The 17,609-nt window shown below is 28.9% G+C and overlaps 1 long non-coding RNA gene across 2 annotated transcripts in view; it reads left to right on the forward strand.

The window, feature by feature from the left end:
• LOC103783907 (uncharacterized) overlaps window positions 1-17,609 on the forward strand; it is a 110,562-nt gene that overhangs the window by 59,665 nt on the left and 33,288 nt on the right. Inside the window, exon 4 of one of the 2 annotated variants that reach the window (XR_609477.4) lies at window positions 15,149-15,580. The exons of the other annotated variant lie outside the window; for it this stretch is intronic. This is a non-coding gene — a long non-coding RNA (uncharacterized LOC103783907). Of the gene's footprint in view, window positions 1-15,148; window positions 15,581-17,609 lie in introns of those variants that run through there. 2 annotated transcript variants of the gene reach the window in all.

Consider the following 17,609-nt stretch of genomic DNA (forward strand, 5'->3'; position numbering starts at 1 on the left):
ACAATGCCTTCTTTTCTTACTGATCTCCAAGTACAAAACCCATCACGCTCAGTATAGGACCTAGGTAGACTACATGAAGCTTGAAACACACAATTCACATTTCCAGGCCATTATAATCTTTTATTTGGATAGAAGAACATCTTGAAGATGAGTCAATATTTTTCTTGTTGTTTTAGTTATGAATTTGGATTGAAACTGTGAAATGATTATAATTGGATTTCAATAAATTTTTTTCCTTGGTGATTCTGTGCTATACTCAAAACTAATAGAAGCTAAGAAAAGTTTTATCCTTATGAAAGCCAGTAACAAAGGCCAGTGAAGTTTTACATTTTTTCATTATTTGGGAACATTTTGCAGAAAATATATTTGCATATTTGAAAGGTTAATTCATTGAGTGGTATTATGAATAGGTATTGGTGATGGAAACACTCATGTGAGACAGTGGATATATCACCTTCTGTCTAATTGGCTTGTCATTCTGAGACAATAGAAACAATTATTTTTAGAAAATCAGGGCTTTATTATCATGGAAAATGACTTAAGCAATCCTAACTGTTTTGAAAGACATTAAACATATCTTTGCTTTTGTTAAACCTTCAATACTTCGAATAAATGCAACTCATTTTATATTTATATATATTTAATTAGTGAAAGCTGAAATTCATAACTATATATTTTCTTAGAAATTAACTTTATCCTTTGATTTAAAACTTTAATATTTAAATTGCACTTGATTTAAGAACTTGACTATTAAATATTAAACTTAAAGATTTGTAAACAAATATAATAAATATATAATTTTGCATAGGAACTTTTTTGTTATTCCAAAAAAATCATATATGACAGCATATCAATTATTCAATTCATCTAAAGATATCTATAGTTGATTATATTCAAAAATATATTAAGTGTATATAGTCAATTACAGTTCATAATTTTTAAAAATCAACTCTAAAATTTTATATTTCATCCTATGGGTTATTTACCAAAATCATTTGTTGTGATATACCTGATTATTTGTGATTTATTTACCCAATGCAATTGAAGAATTGAGACCCAGACACAATTAGCCAGTGGCTTAAAAATATATTTTTTAATATCACCAATGTTTTTTAAATGTAATTTTACCTGAGTTTGAATGCAGAACACTGAATATGTGCCAGCTATATTTAAAGAATAACTGTCATTATGTTCCCTGTGGGAATCATATACTCTTCCTACAAATAAAATGGTAGATTTAAGGGTAATATATACTGACCTGCTTTATGCTATTCTAGATGTATGTTCTAAATATGTCCCATTTAGGTATGCATAAAGTTGTTTTATGATGCATGAATATATATACATTGATGTGGATATGGTATAATTTAACTTCAAAATGTTTTGTTTTTTTTTGTTTTGTTTTGTTTTTTTGAGATAGAGTCTTGCTCAGTCACCCAGGCTGGAGTGCAGTGGCACAACCTCAGCTCACTGCAACCTCCGCCTCCCGGGTTCAAGCGATTCTCGTGCTTCAGCCTCCCAAGGAGCTGAGACTACAGGTGCATGCCACCACACTAGGCTAAATTTTTGTATTTTTAGTAGAGACGGGGTTTCACCATGTTAGCCAGGATGGTCTCGATCTCCTGACCTTGCGTTCTGCCCGCCTCAGCCTCCCAAAGTGCTGGGGTTACAGGCGTGAGCCACCACGCCCAGCCATTGTTTTTCTTTTAAAGCAGCAAGCACATTAACATCAACATCTACTATTTTCTTTTAAACTTTTATAAGCACTCATACTCACTCACATATCCTAAAGTAAAACTAAGTGAAAATTGAAAAATAAATTGTTTGATCTAAATGAAAAGTCATGCTTCACAGGGCTATATATAAATGCACATTTTTCAAGTGTGCATGTTAAATTATTGCCATTTATATATTATTTTTAATATAAGTAACACATTTTGAAGTAGATGCTGAAACAACTTCAGATGTCTGTTTTTCATGTAATCCGTGATATTTGTAGATCCCCAAAATGTGTAAGATACATGTCATCAACTTTGAGAAATAGAAATTTGGATAGTAATTTTTCATGAGACATGCACTTTCATTTTTTAGTTTATTGATATGCTGTCAAAATATTTTATTATAAAATAAAAATAATTGCATTACTATAAAAATAAGTATAGATTAACAACATATAACAAATAAATAAATTTTAAAAAAGCATTCGGATTTGTCTCTGCATAGAAGCTTCTATTTCCCATAAAAATTTTATACACACTAAACCTATACTTTACCCTGTTTCCCAGCTAACCTGTTTACTGTGGACTGATTGCTTCATGCAACTCACATTCTGCAACTTGGACCATGGCATAACTGGCAGCAATATTTAAACCTGCTCCCACTAACATTTTAACCAGAATGAGTTAGTTTTCCTTACTGCTCCTATCTAAGAACATTTCTCTTAGTAGCAAGCACCCTGAAGACTGTCCTCAAATGGGAAGTGTTAAGTACATCATATCTGGAAGGCAGCAGGGAAAAAAAAATGAGTTATTTTGTGATACATTTTAAATTTAAGAACATACAAAAATAAACACATGCTCCTCACAAAATGAGATCATAGCAGAAACTGGAAGTCAAAGTGGAAGTTCTTAAACACATCTGGCTTATATCAATAAAACTACTAATAATAGCATTTCCTTAGAAACTAAAAAATCTTCAACAAAGTTTGATCTGAATAAAGCACTAGTACAACAGGCATAAAAGGAACTGTCCTCCACACACTGAGATATAGGTTTACAATATTCTCAGCCTTACATTTGATAGTTGCCTCCGACTGTTTACTTAATATTTAACATATGTTCAGTTAATGATTTCTCACTTGCAATACCTTTAATTCCTATCATTATCTTTTATATATGCAAAGTCCTTCATATATTTCATCTTGTGGGATGAAGTGCAGCAATTTAGCATCCTGATCTTTAAGGTTTCTAATTGTCATACAGTATATTTCTTGTTCTTTCCAAATTCCCAACATCTATGACTCACTGACTTATCATTTAAGGAATATTACTTTGCTTATTCACTATGCTTAGTTACTGTAAATATTTTACTGTAAATGAGCTAGGATTTCCCAATAGAGTGAAAACAGCAAGTTAAAAAATTATCAGAAACACTGGAGCTTAAAAATATATGATGTGGCTGAGAGAATAGCTTAAAGTAGACATTCTATAATACTGGATTAAAATTTAGGAAATTATCTGTCTTCTATATATTATCCATACCTAATCAAAATCTAATTTGCTTTCATTAAACTTAGTAAGTGTCTCACAACAGATATTTCAGATCAAGAGATAGACTTGCAATTGATTTTAGTTCTAACATTAACTACTGACCTATAATAATTGGTTTAATTTATAAAATAAGATTATTGATGCTTACTGCACAAAACTGCTTAAAATTAAAGTATGCAGGCCATTTAATTTAGTATCTGGCTCCTGTTAAACATTATGTTATATACATAATTATAATTCTTAATCACCACTATCAATAATTATAGATATTAAATGGCTATTAATATATACTATATACTATTAACATATACTATATTCATTATATATTAATAATTATACTAATTAATATCGTATACTATACTAATATCTGGTATATAGTATACTATATTAATATATGGTACATAGTATACTATACTAATACATGGTACATACTATATTATACTAATATATGGTACATAGTATACTATACTAATATATGGTACATAGCATACTATACTAATATATGGTACATAGTATGCTATACTATATATTAGTATACTATACTATACATTAGTATATAATATACACTAATATACAAATATATAGTATTGTATATACTAATATATACTGTACTATATAGTATATATTATATATACTATCTATTATATATAATACATAAAATTTATATATTATATATAATATATATAAATTATATATTGTATTATATATATTATATTATCTTATATATAATATAATATATATATTATATGTACTACATATTATATATACTATATATACTATATATTATACTATATATAGTATAGTATATATAGTGTATTAGTATACTATATATTAGTATAGTATACTAATATATAGTATAATATACATAGTATACAGTATAGGATATATTAGTATATTCGTATACTATATATTAGTATAGTATAGTATGTATTAGTGTAGTATACTATATATTAGTATAGTATACTAATGTATAGTATAATAATATATATTAGTATACTATATATTAGTATATCATATATACTATATATAAGTGTATATGTAAGTATACCATACTACTATATAGTATATATATGATATATGTACTATATAGTACATATGTACTATATAGTATATATAATACATATTATATAATATAGTATATATTATATACTATATTATATAGTATATAATATATACTATATTATGTAGTATATAATATATACTATATTATGTAGTATATAATATATACTACATAATATAGTATATAATATATACTACATAATATAGTATATAATATATACTACATAATATAGTATATATTATATACTACATTATATGGTATGTAATATATACTATATTATATAGTATATATAGCATATATAGTACTATACTATTTTTATACTATATATAGTATTTTACTATATATACTATATTAAATTATATATAATATATAGTATATATTAAATTATATATAATATAGTATATTTAAATTATATATAACATATAGTATATATTATATATAATATATGGTATATGATATATAATATATAATATATTATATATACTATATGTTATATATAATTTAATATATACTATATATTAGATATATAATATATAGTATATATACTATATATTAGATATATAATATATGATATTATATATGATATATATAATATATATGACATATAATATATATACTATATGATATATAATATATATAATATATATACTATGTAATATATAGTATATATACTTATATATATGCTATATTATATATAACATATATAATATATGCTATATAATATATATAACATATATTATATATAATATTACATATATTATATATAATTACATATACTATATTTATATATATATTTATATATATAATTATATATACTATTATATATAATAGTACATATTACATATAATATATAGTATATATTATATATAATAGTATATATATAATAGTATATATTACATATAATATATAGTATATATTACATATAATATATAGTATATATTACATATAATATATAGTATATATTATATATAATATATAGTATATATTGTATATATACTATATATTATATATAATATATATAGTATATATTATATATATTGTATATATTATATACTATATATACTATATATATAGTATATATATAGTATATATATATACTATTATATATAATAGTATATATAATTATATATATAAATATATATAAATATAGTATATGTAATTATATATAATATATGTTATATTATATAATATATAATATATATATTATATATAATATATAGTATATATTGCATATAATATATAGTATATATTATATATAATATATACTATATATAATATACTATATACTATGCTATATATAGTACAATATATAAGTGTATATTTACTATATATTAGTATAGTATACTATATATTAGTATAGTATGCTAATATATAGTATACTAATATATTAGTATACTATATATACTATATATTAGATATAGTATATATGCTATATATATTAGATATAGTATATGTATACTATATATATTAGATATACTATATATAGTACACTTATATATATAGTATACATATACTATAGATACTATATACTATATACCAATATATGTAGTATACTATATATAGTATATAGTGTACTAATATATATTAATATACTATATATAGTATATAGTATAGTATATATTAATATATTAGCATACTATATATTAGTATAGTATACTATATACTAGTATAGTATACTATATATAGTATAATTATATATAGTATACTATATGTAAGTGTACTATAACTATTAGTATATATTAATATACTATATATTAGTATATAGTGTATATTAGTATATGTAAACACATAGTAATATATACATGATATATAGTAATATGTTTTATATTATATATATTATCTGTATATCATATATATTATATGTATATCATTTATTATAAGTATATTATATATTATATGTATATTATATATATTATATGTATATAATATATATTATATATGGTACTATATAAATACATAGTAATATATGGTATATATTAGTATATAGTATATTAGTATATATAATTAGTATATATTAGTATACTATATATTAATATAATATACTATATACTTTGTAATAGTATAGTATACTATATAGTGTGTATTAGTATATAGTATAGTGTATATTAGTATATTAGTTTACTATATATTAGTATAGTATACTATATATTAGTATATAATATATAATCGTATTAGTATATAAAATATAATATATAATTATATTATATTAGTATATATAATGTAATATATAATTACATTAGTATATAATATATAGTATACTATATATTAGTATATAGTATACCATGCTAATATATAGTATAGTATATACTAATATATAGTATACCATAGTAATATATAGTATATAGTGTACTATACTAATATATAGCATATAGTATACCATATTAATATATAGTATATAGTGTATATAATAGTATGTAATATGTATACTATTTATATATACTAATATGTACTAAGTGTACACTGCACTTCCCAGATTATTATAGGACAAAAACACACTGTTTCTCTATTCTGTTGTTCTCACGGCTACTAACATTGACCTAATCCTATCTTTTATTACATTTTGCCTAGATTTTTGCCAAACCCTCCAATTTAACTTTTCTCTCTCAGTCAGACTTCAATTTCCTGGTAATTGCCTTCCAAATTACACAGGTAAATGTTTTAACTTATATTGTTAATAATTTGTAATGATTTCATATTACTCTTGGAAGTAAGTTAAAGACCCAGTAATTATCAAGGCTGTATGTGATTTTATTAGCCACTTCCATGGTTATTTATTCATTCTGTTATTAAGATTTAGTGATCACAATGTATATGCCAGGTTGTGTTTTACCTACTAAGCATAGAAAAATCGTTTGGATAAGGTATCTAAAGAGGTTAATGAGAAAATCCATTCACTGATAGATGTAATGGAAGCAGCTTGATGAGGCCGTGGGGATATCAGCAAGGACCAACTCTCTCTCTGCACAGTAAGAAGATGGCACTTAATATTATCCTTGAGAAATGGATGTTTTCCAGAAGAAATAATATGTGCAAAGACTCAGAAAATTAAAACTTACAGCTATTCAAGGACAGTGTGATAGTAAATGGCAGGAAATAAGATTATAAAAATTGGTTAGAGATGAATATGATGGCAGGTACTTTTGACAATTTTATTATATAACATATAGGTACAAAAGAAGAATGTGAACAAAGAGATCAACACATTAGATTTAAATGATGGGTATAAGAAATTGTCATTCTGCTAAAAGGAAAGAGTGAAAAATGAGCAACATACAAGCAATTGCATATTTCAAGTAAATATTCTAGGCTACTAGCTGTAGAATAGTATGTCATTTAAAAAGTTAGAAGGAGGTTGTTTGCAAAGGATTTTTTTTGTTTTGTTTTATAGTAGTAAAAAGAGTAGGACTTAGGGAACAAGACTCTTAAATATCTTAAGTCCAAATAAAACTAGATTAAGTTAAATCCATATTGTGCAGAAATGCTAAAAAGAGTATACCATATTTTAATATATTTGTTAATTTATTACGTTTTAGAAATAGATTTTGTATGAAGTTATGTTTAAAATACTCAAATATAACAGGCAGAATCTACTTAATCTAAATGATCAGGTATTTGAAACTAGTTGAAAACATCCAAATTATTAACTTTAATTTTTTCTTTTTGTACTTTTGTTGTTTTTAATCACATAAAAGCAAAATGACAGATTGAAATGTTTCTGCACTGCTCTGCTATATTACCATATTTGTTTTGATCTTATATTAAAAACATAATTAGCACAGCGGTAGGGGTTTATGAATTTGGGAATGACATATTTCTTAGAGAATGTAACAAAAAGAACTTTTCCCATTCTTTATCCTCATCACATATAAGTGACTTCTGCATAAACCCACAAAACATTTATGTAATATACTGACTCATATGTAAATTCAGATTTCTTTATACCCTACTATAGTTGCCTTTGGGATCATGGAATATATTTTAAGAATACTGTCTTTAGATATTGTTAGAGAGGTTTTATCTTCTAAAAATAAGTAGGTTAGAGAAAAATTATCTTCTGAATTATCAATCAGTATATAAATTCAACTTGTTAGGCAACCAGTTAACTGGATTTTTGATCTACATTTGCTCAAATATATGTGTATGTAATTCATGGAAATTTACCAAAGCACAAGCAGCTTCCTGCTATTCATTGACTAAGGACTGACTCTAAGATTTGCCCTGGCTTTTCCTATTTAGTCTTTTCTTGGGACTGTGACATTCATAAGCACCTCAGTAAGAAAGTGAACTAGGAAATATAACGGAGATCCAATTATAATGATTTGGCAGTAATTGATCTAAAATTACAGAAATAAAATTAAGAGATAATTTTTGTAGTTCATCTCCATATATGATTCCTGCTTATTTAAGAGTTGGCACAAAGTCTTGTAATTGGTTTTAATTTCATGATGTACATTATATACCTTGACTATAAAAATAATTAAATAATTTCAAGTACTAGTTTGTTATTCAGTAGATTGCAGAATCAATATGCTCTGCAATTTAAGTACACAGAACTATGGGTTTTTTTTTCTACTTTGATCTACTTTGGCCCTTAGGTGTCTACTCACTAGAACAGTGTTTCTCAATTTGGGATGATTTTGACTCTCCACTCTTACCTGGTGACATCTGGCACCCTCTGGAAATATTTGAGATGTTTTTGGTTGTCATCATCTTAGGAAGAGTGATACTGGCCTCCGATGAATTGAGGCCACGGATTTATGGGAAACATCCAGTGAAACATAGGATAGTTCAACACAGCAAATAATGATGAGACTGAAATGGTCTATAATGCAAAACTTGGGAAACCTTGCAGCAGAGAAAATGCAACAAATATCTAGGAAACGATTTTTTTTTTCCGTTTCCTCCACTCCTGGACTCATGCAAAATAATGTGATAATTTGGGACAGTCTATCATCTAACCCTTTTTTTGGGCATATTATGTATTTAAAAACCTGTCAAAAGTCACTGGGTTTGTAGGTAATTGGTCATATGCCTATAGCTAACTGGCTGCATGACAAAATAATACCAATACTGCATCTAGAACACTAGAATAACATATAATTTCCTTTATTAAGACAATATATTTAAGAAAATATTAATTATTATGATTCCCCAAAATGAGATCTGTTGCCCAGTCTGTGTAAAATTTGCATTGTATCACTTTAAAGTATGTAATTTTATTATTTTCAAATGATTATTTCTAAAATTTTATAGCCAGAAATGAAATTTGTAACCAGCTCTGTATCTTGTTTAGAAAAATTAATCTATCAGGCTTTGTTATACATCTCACAAAGATTGTGTGAAGTTATTTTCTTTCTTCTTTTTTCCTGGCTTTTGAAAAACATTGTCTATTGATGAAGTATTGGAGGCAATTAAAAAGACTCACTCTCAAGGAGCAGTTGAATGTGTGCATACTGGAAACCTGGGAACAGAGAAGCTTTGCTATCAGCAAGTTAGGAAACTCATGAATACTTTAGATGTAGCCTAAAGGCTGCGTGCATAGGTGGATGTTTGTTAGGAGCTGCTGACTTGTTGACAAATAAATGCCTTCTATTCTAAAATGCTTGTAGGGCTTTGGCTTGCAAGTCAGGAAGTGCTGCTGAGATTTAGAAGCAGGTACTGCAATCTCCAAACCAATTTTCTTCGCTGCTTCTTCTAGGCTAGAATGGATTTGGGAAAGCACCATCTTTCCAAGACTTAGAGAAGTCTTTTCCTGGGCCTTTAGTTTTGAGATTTCAGATTTTTATTTCTCATAAAAACTGCCCGTGGGCTTACTGGTCCTAGAGATAAAAATAGAATACTATTGGAGTAGAATGGCCCACACTCTATCTATGTTTAGTTTTTATATTCCAAATACTGAAAGACAGTTAATAAAAAAGTTACATTTGAGACATTTTTAGAGACACAATTACGTGTCTCTAAAAATGTTATTTGTTTCTGTAGCAGCATTCAAATAGCAAATCAAATTTTTATTCTTTCAATTTTTTGTCTCCAAGATTATTTCTTCAAACTCTACATATGTTGAAAAACATGAATACATGCCATGTTTTTTGTTTGTTTGTTTGTTTTATCAGGCTGAATGATGGTAAATATTGAAAATAATTTCTTCCAAAGATTTATGACAGCCAACCTCCCATTATTGCAATTTCTGTCTAATTAGATGCTATATACTCAAAGTAGTTCCCAAAAATTTATATGTTGAAATCCTAAATCCAAATGTGCTGACATTAGGAGATGGGGCTTTAGTGGGGTGATTAGGTCACAAGGGTGCAGTCCTCATGAGTGTAATTATTGCTCTTATAAAAGAGGCCCAGAGAATTGCTTTATCCCTCCACCATGTGAGGACACAGGAAGAAGACAGTTGTCCATGAACCTGGAAGCAGGTCTTCATCAGACACTTTGTCTGCAGAATCCTTGATCTTAGACTTCCTATCCTCCAGAACTGTGAGAAATACATTGCTGTTTTTTTGTAAGTCACTCAGTCTATGATATTGTGTTATAGCAGCCTGAATGAACTAAGCCATTAGAGAAGGCTACAATACTTGAGAAAATAGTGTAATTTCTATGTAGGGGTGTGTGCTACACAGAAGTTGTCTTTTCTTGGCACACTGTAATAAGTAACTTAGATATAGTTTTATTATTGAATAAATATAAAATATAACTTGGATATATTTATAGTTATTTTAGAAAACATAAATCAGATAAAACGTGTGAAATTAAACAATACCCATCAAAATCTGCCCGAAATCACCCCGTATTAATTTTTTCATTGGCATCTTGATATTTTAGATAATATATTGTTGACAGTTGATAGCTAAAAAAACCAGAATAGAATGGATTTTTTTCCTTTGCAAATTAATTCATGACTTGTCCAGAGATAAGAAAAATATGCCAAATGTATTTCCACAGTCACATTTAATGCAAAGTAATTAATTTAAGGTGAAAATTAATTATAGGTACTCTGGAAAAAGCATTTTGGATTCATTGTGAAAACTTCTAGTTGTAATATGGTAAATGTTTAACATATTAACAAAATCACAGGGAGAACTTAAATTTCAAGTTTCAAATATTTAATTTAGTTGTAGAATATCAATCTCTAGCCCCTATTATTTTACACAAACAGATTGTTATTACTGATCATTGCCTTATGTGGATACTCATATCAGTTATAAAACTATCCATAACAAATTCATGCAATCATTTTAGCCAGGATTCCTGGGTGGTTTGTTTTGAATAATATTTTATTTTGCTGTCCATAATTTTTTTAGACACAACTAATTGCTCAGTACCTAATCATCATGCTGTTACTTTTTAAGATCTTTTTATCTTTTTGATTGTTAATTGACAGTGTGCTGAGGCACATCGGCTTTCAGTTTCTTCCTGATTCAGAGTTAAAAATTTATAAAGACTTGAGATTATTTTGTTATTTTTACTTTTACTTTTTGAAAACATTAGGAATCCTAATTAATCTGTTTCCAATGAAGTCAGGATACAAAAATTAATGATTTCATGTAATAAAGCAAAAGACATTTGTGGAGAAGCAGGGTCCTTCTCCACAAATTGTTTTATTGCTGTTGTTTTAACTTGTTTATCTTTCCACCACAGATACCATAGAAACTGACCTACTTTCACTATGAGGTTTTTTGGAATAAAGTCATGTACCACATAATGATGTTTTGGTCAACTATGGTTTGCATATAAGATGGTGGGCCTGTAAGATTATGGTGGAGCTGAAAAATTGCTATTGGCCTAATGACTTTATAACCATTGTAAAGCACTAGCACAATGCATAACTCATGTTTGTGGTATGCTGGTATAAACCAACTTACTGTGGCTGCCAATTGTATAAAAGTATAGCACAAATAATTACATACAGTACATAATGCTTGATAATAATAAGGCACTATGTTACTGGTTTATATATTTACTCTATTATATATTTTTATCATTATTTTAGTGTCCTTCTCCTACTTACATAAAAGTTAACTGTAAAGCAGTTTCAGACAAGACCTTTACGGAGATATTCCAGGAGAAGGCATTGTTATTCTAGAAGAAGATAACTCTATGCATGTTACTGCCCCAGAATGCCTTCCTGTGGGACAAAATGTACAGGTAGAAGACGGTGACATTGATGCTCTTGACTCTGTGCAGGCCTAATTTGTGTCCTAGTTTTTGAGAAAATTTTTAAAAGTACTGCTGAAAGAAATCACAGGAAAGAAATGATGGGAAAGCATTGCATACTCATGGATTGGAAGAATCAATATCCTTAAAATGACCATGTTGTGCAAAGTAATATACAGATTCACTATTATCCCTATCAAACTACCAATGTAATTTTTCACAGAAATAGAAAAAAAAGCTATTTTAAAATTCATGTAGAATTTTAAAAGTGCCGGAATATCCAAAGCAGTCCTAAGCAAAAGAAAGCTGGAGGCATCACATTAGCTGACTTTATAGTACAGGGCTATAGTAACCAAAACAGCATGGTGCTAGTATAAAAACAGACACATAGAACAATGGAACAGCATAGAGAACCCAGAAATAAAGCCTTATACCTACAACCATCTGATCTTTGACAAAGTCAACAAAAACAAACCATGGGGAAAGGACTCTGTATTCAAAAAACAGTGCTGGGATAATTGGCTAGTCATATGCAGAAGAACAAAACTCACCATATACAAAAATTAAGATGGATTAAAGACAAAATGTAATACCTAAAACTATAAAAATCCTAGAGGAAAGCCTAGGAAATATCATTCTGGACACTGGCCTTGGGAAATAATTTGACTAAGTCCTCAAAAGCAATTGCAAAAAAAACAAAAATTAACAAATGTGACCCAATTAAACTAAAGAGTTTCTGCACAGCCAAAAACAAAAAACCAAAACAAAATACCTACCAGCAGTATAAAGAGATAACCTATAGAATGGAAGAAAATATTTGCCCACTTTGCATCTGACAAAGGTCTAATATCCAGAATTTATGAAGAACTTAGGCAACTCAACAAGCAAAAAACAAATAACCATATTAAAAAGTGGGCAAAGGACATAAACAGACACTTGGAAGACATACCGGTAGCCAGCAAACATGAAAAAATGCTCAACATCACTAATCATCAGAGAAATGCTAACCAAAACTGCAACGAGAAACCATCTCACCACCAGTCAGAATGGCTATTATTAAAATGTCAAACAATACCAGATCTTAACGAGGTTGTGGAGAAAAGGAAATGTTTATACATTGTTGACAGAAATGTAAATTAGTTCAGCCACTAAAGAAAGCAGTTTGGAGGTTCCTCAAAGAATTTAGGACTATCATTCAACGAAGCAATCCAATTCCTGGGTATATAACTGATACGGTTTAGTTGTGTCCCCACCCAAATCTCATCTTGAATTATAGTTCCCACAATCCCCATGTGTCATGGGAGGGACCCAGTGGGAGGTAATTTAATCATAGGGGTGGGTACCATCATGCTTTTCTTTTCTAAGAATAGTGAGTGAGTTCTCATGAGAGCTGATGGTTTTATAAGGGGCTTTTCCCCCTTTTGCTTGGCACTTCTCCTTCCTGCTGCCCCGTGAATGATGTGTTTGCTTCCCCTTCTGCCCCGATTGTGATTGTAAGTCTTCTTAGCCCTCCCCCGCCATGCTGAACTGTGAGTCAATTAAACCTCTTTCCTTTAAAAATTACCTAGTCCAGGGTATGTATGTATTAGCAGTGTGAGAATGGACTAATAAAATATCCCAGATAAAATAAATCATTCTACCAAAAAGACACATATACTCGTGTGTTCATCACAGCACTGTACACAATAGCAAAGACATGGAATCAATCGAGATGCTCCCCAACACTGGACTGGATAAAGAAAATGTGGTACATGTACAGCATGAAATACTATGCAGCCATCAGAAAAATCATTTCCTTTTCAGCAACATGAATGTATCTGGAGGCCATTACTCTAAGCAAATTAATGCAGAAAGAGAAAACCAAATGAGACAGCCAGGTGGGAGGGGATCCCCAGAAATACTCAAACTGACCTTACTGGGGTGGAGACACAGAAGTTCAAGCCTTTTGCAGAGGGGAGAAACCTAGCCCCTCCTCTTCCTATGTGGAACCTGGGATTTAAACCATGGGCAGGAAACACTCTAGTGGGCAACCCTGGACTTGCAGACAGTTTCTGTTTCTCACTTCTTTTTCACCCAGTAAAACCCTGCTTTACTCACCCTCCCCAACCATCTGCAAGCCTAAATTTTCATGGCTGTGTGATGGACAAAGACCCTGTCTTTAGCTGAACTAAGGAAAATTCCTTCAATGCAAATACCACATGTTCTCACTTAATAGTGGGAGAAAAACACTAGGTATGTATGAACATAAAGATGGGAGCAATAGACCCTGAGTACTACTGGAGGGGAGAGGGTGGGAGGGAGTAAGGGCTGAAAAACGACCTATTGGGTACTATGCTCACTTCCTGGGTGACAGGATCAGTTTGGTACTCCAAGCCTCAGCATCACACAATATATCCACGTAACAAACTTACACATGTATCCCCTGAAAAGAAAAGAAAAAAAAAAATAGAAAAAAAAAGATTAAAATAAAGAAAAAAACCTTAAAAATAGAAAAAAGCATACAGAGTAAGAATATAAAGAAAGAAAATATTTTTCTACAGCTGTACGATGTTTGTGTTTTAAAGTATTAATATGTTCTTACCATCGTAGAGTCAAAAGTTTAAAAAAATTCATAAAGAAAAAAGTTACAATAAGCTAAGGTTAATTTATTATGCCCTAGGCATTCACATTCACTCACCACTTACTGACTCACCCAGAGCAACTTCCAGCCCTGCAAGCTTCATTTATGGTATGTACCCTACATAGTTGTATTTTTTTAATCTTTTATACCGTATTTTTACTGTATCTTTTCTATGTTTAGATATGTTTATATACACAAATACCATGTTATAATTGCCTACAGTATTCAGTACAGTAACTTGCTGTACAGGTTTGTAGCCTAGAAGCTGTAGGCGATACCATATAGCCTAGGTGTGTAGGAGGCAATACCATGGAAGTTTGTGAAAGTACATTCTATGATGTTCCAACAGCAAAGAAATTGCCTAATGACGCATTTCCCAGAAGTGTCCCCCCACAACCCCGACACATCCTCCACCCCCATTAAGTAACGCATGACTACCTCAGCAAATGTTAAAACTATGTAACTGTGTATAAGGCATGTCCATGGGTGTGTGAACCATCGAGTGTGGACAGATGAGCTCTCAGGGCAAGAATTTAGCGCTTAATACAGGCCTCAAATCTTTAGAGAGAGCCGGGTTTGAGCCTGGCTCTTCCCACAGGTCAGAGAAGGTTGACTTCCATTTTCCATGGAAGTCATGGTTAAGTATTTGGTTAACTACTCTGTAAGTGAGAGTAATGACCTCTGATAATGGTAGACCGATTAAATGATAAAAGAAAAAGTCTTTAGCACATTCTCTCAGACGTTCAATAAACTTGAATTACCTCTCTTAACATCTGGGTTTCAGATTGCTGGTTCCTTTGTAAAAACTTCCATATTTAGAATTATCTTGGCTATTTAATTACATTTAGTCATTTTGTCCGTTCTTTTAAATTATTTATTTTACTTGATTTCTCATATATTATGCTATGTAACAATGATTCAGTATTCTGATATCTGGGAATACATCGATGCTTCTTTGACAATCACTAATAGTTAATGAGTGCTTTGGGTCAAGAGTCACCTTTCCTAATGTATTTTTAAAGATCACTGAACATGTTTAAACTAGAATAAAGTTTCTTTCCAATTACACACATTATCATTTATTTTCTGCAACATTAAAAGTTGGTAGTAATAACAAAATGTTACATATATTATTTGTGAATTTTATAATAGTATAACAACTTTTGATTTTAGCCAAAAGTTTTCTTCAATTTGTCTCTTTTGTTCATTTAACCATTATAAAATATGAAATAATTATGTATTGTTAGCATTATCAGTCTGATATTTAATGCTAAATAGGTCAATTTGGCTAACTAGAATAATTAAAAGTGATTGTAAATTATTATGTATTCCTCTCTCTTTCAAACTCAGTTAAGCTTTTAAGATTTAACCTTTTATGTAAATAATATTAGGTACATTAAAAATCCTGAATTGCTATTCTACTTTTAGTATGTACAAAATGCATAGAAGAGAAGGCTTTTCAAAATCATGCAATAAATTCATGAGGAAACAAGGTGTCTTGTTTCACCTAGAAAAAAATAAAAAATCATCAACAACAACAACAATTAATACAATCAGCCACTGACTTTTGTAATCACGCTACATCTATTTTGATAAAGTGAGATAGGGAAAGATTAAGAAAGAGAGAGAGAGAAGGTAATAGGCGTTATTGACAAATCTTACTCTTACAATAATTTGATATACATTTACTAATATTCTGGTACTATTTTTCTTTACTAAAATAAAATTTCTTTTCCAAATGAGGGGGATAATAGAAATCAATTAGCCCTTTCTTCTCCCAAAAATGTAGCCTGAGAGGAAAAATAATTTTAAAAAAAGATCTTAATTTTTTTTCTAAACTTTATCAATTTTTTGTGGCTATAATTTAAAAATCTTCTCACTTTATGTTTGTTTTAAACTAAAATCTAAGGAAAAATGAGATATAGGTATAGATATGGATGTGCATAATTCAGGAGAGAAAAGAACAGTTTGTTTTATGTTAAATGTTATTTAAATCAATGAATGGATATTTTGTGAGAAAAATTTTAAATAATGCAGAATCCTCAAAAGTTTTTTAAAGCAACACTGTACCAGAGTTTTATTTTACCATTGATTATACAGACTGATAGACAATTTAGGTTGCAAATGATACTTTTAAATGTAGGCAGGCTCTCAAGCACTTTAATCTACATAGGCTTATTTTAAATATGTTAAGTGATTGTTAGTGATTTCCTAATTTGCTTGCCAAATTCAAGAATTTATTTAGTGCCTGTAATTAAAGAAAAATATGTAGAGACACTGAGAAATCAACATAAGGCAAATCAGGATTTGTTATAGATAAATTTAAGGATCTCAGATATTATTAGTGGCTTATAGAACCCTTCATGGGCTGATAATATGCTTAGTCATAAACCGTAAAATTTTTACAGCCCAGTACCATTAGGCCAGGCTGGAAGAATCATTGTAGGTATTACAAAAGTTAACAAGCTTTCCTTTATTATTCTCAGCTGCGTAAAAAGTC

Source organism: Pan paniscus, chromosome 14, assembly GCF_029289425.2.
Source record: "Pan paniscus chromosome 14, NHGRI_mPanPan1-v2.0_pri, whole genome shotgun sequence".
In the NCBI taxonomy this organism is placed as follows: Eukaryota; Metazoa; Chordata; class Mammalia; order Primates; family Hominidae; genus Pan; species Pan paniscus.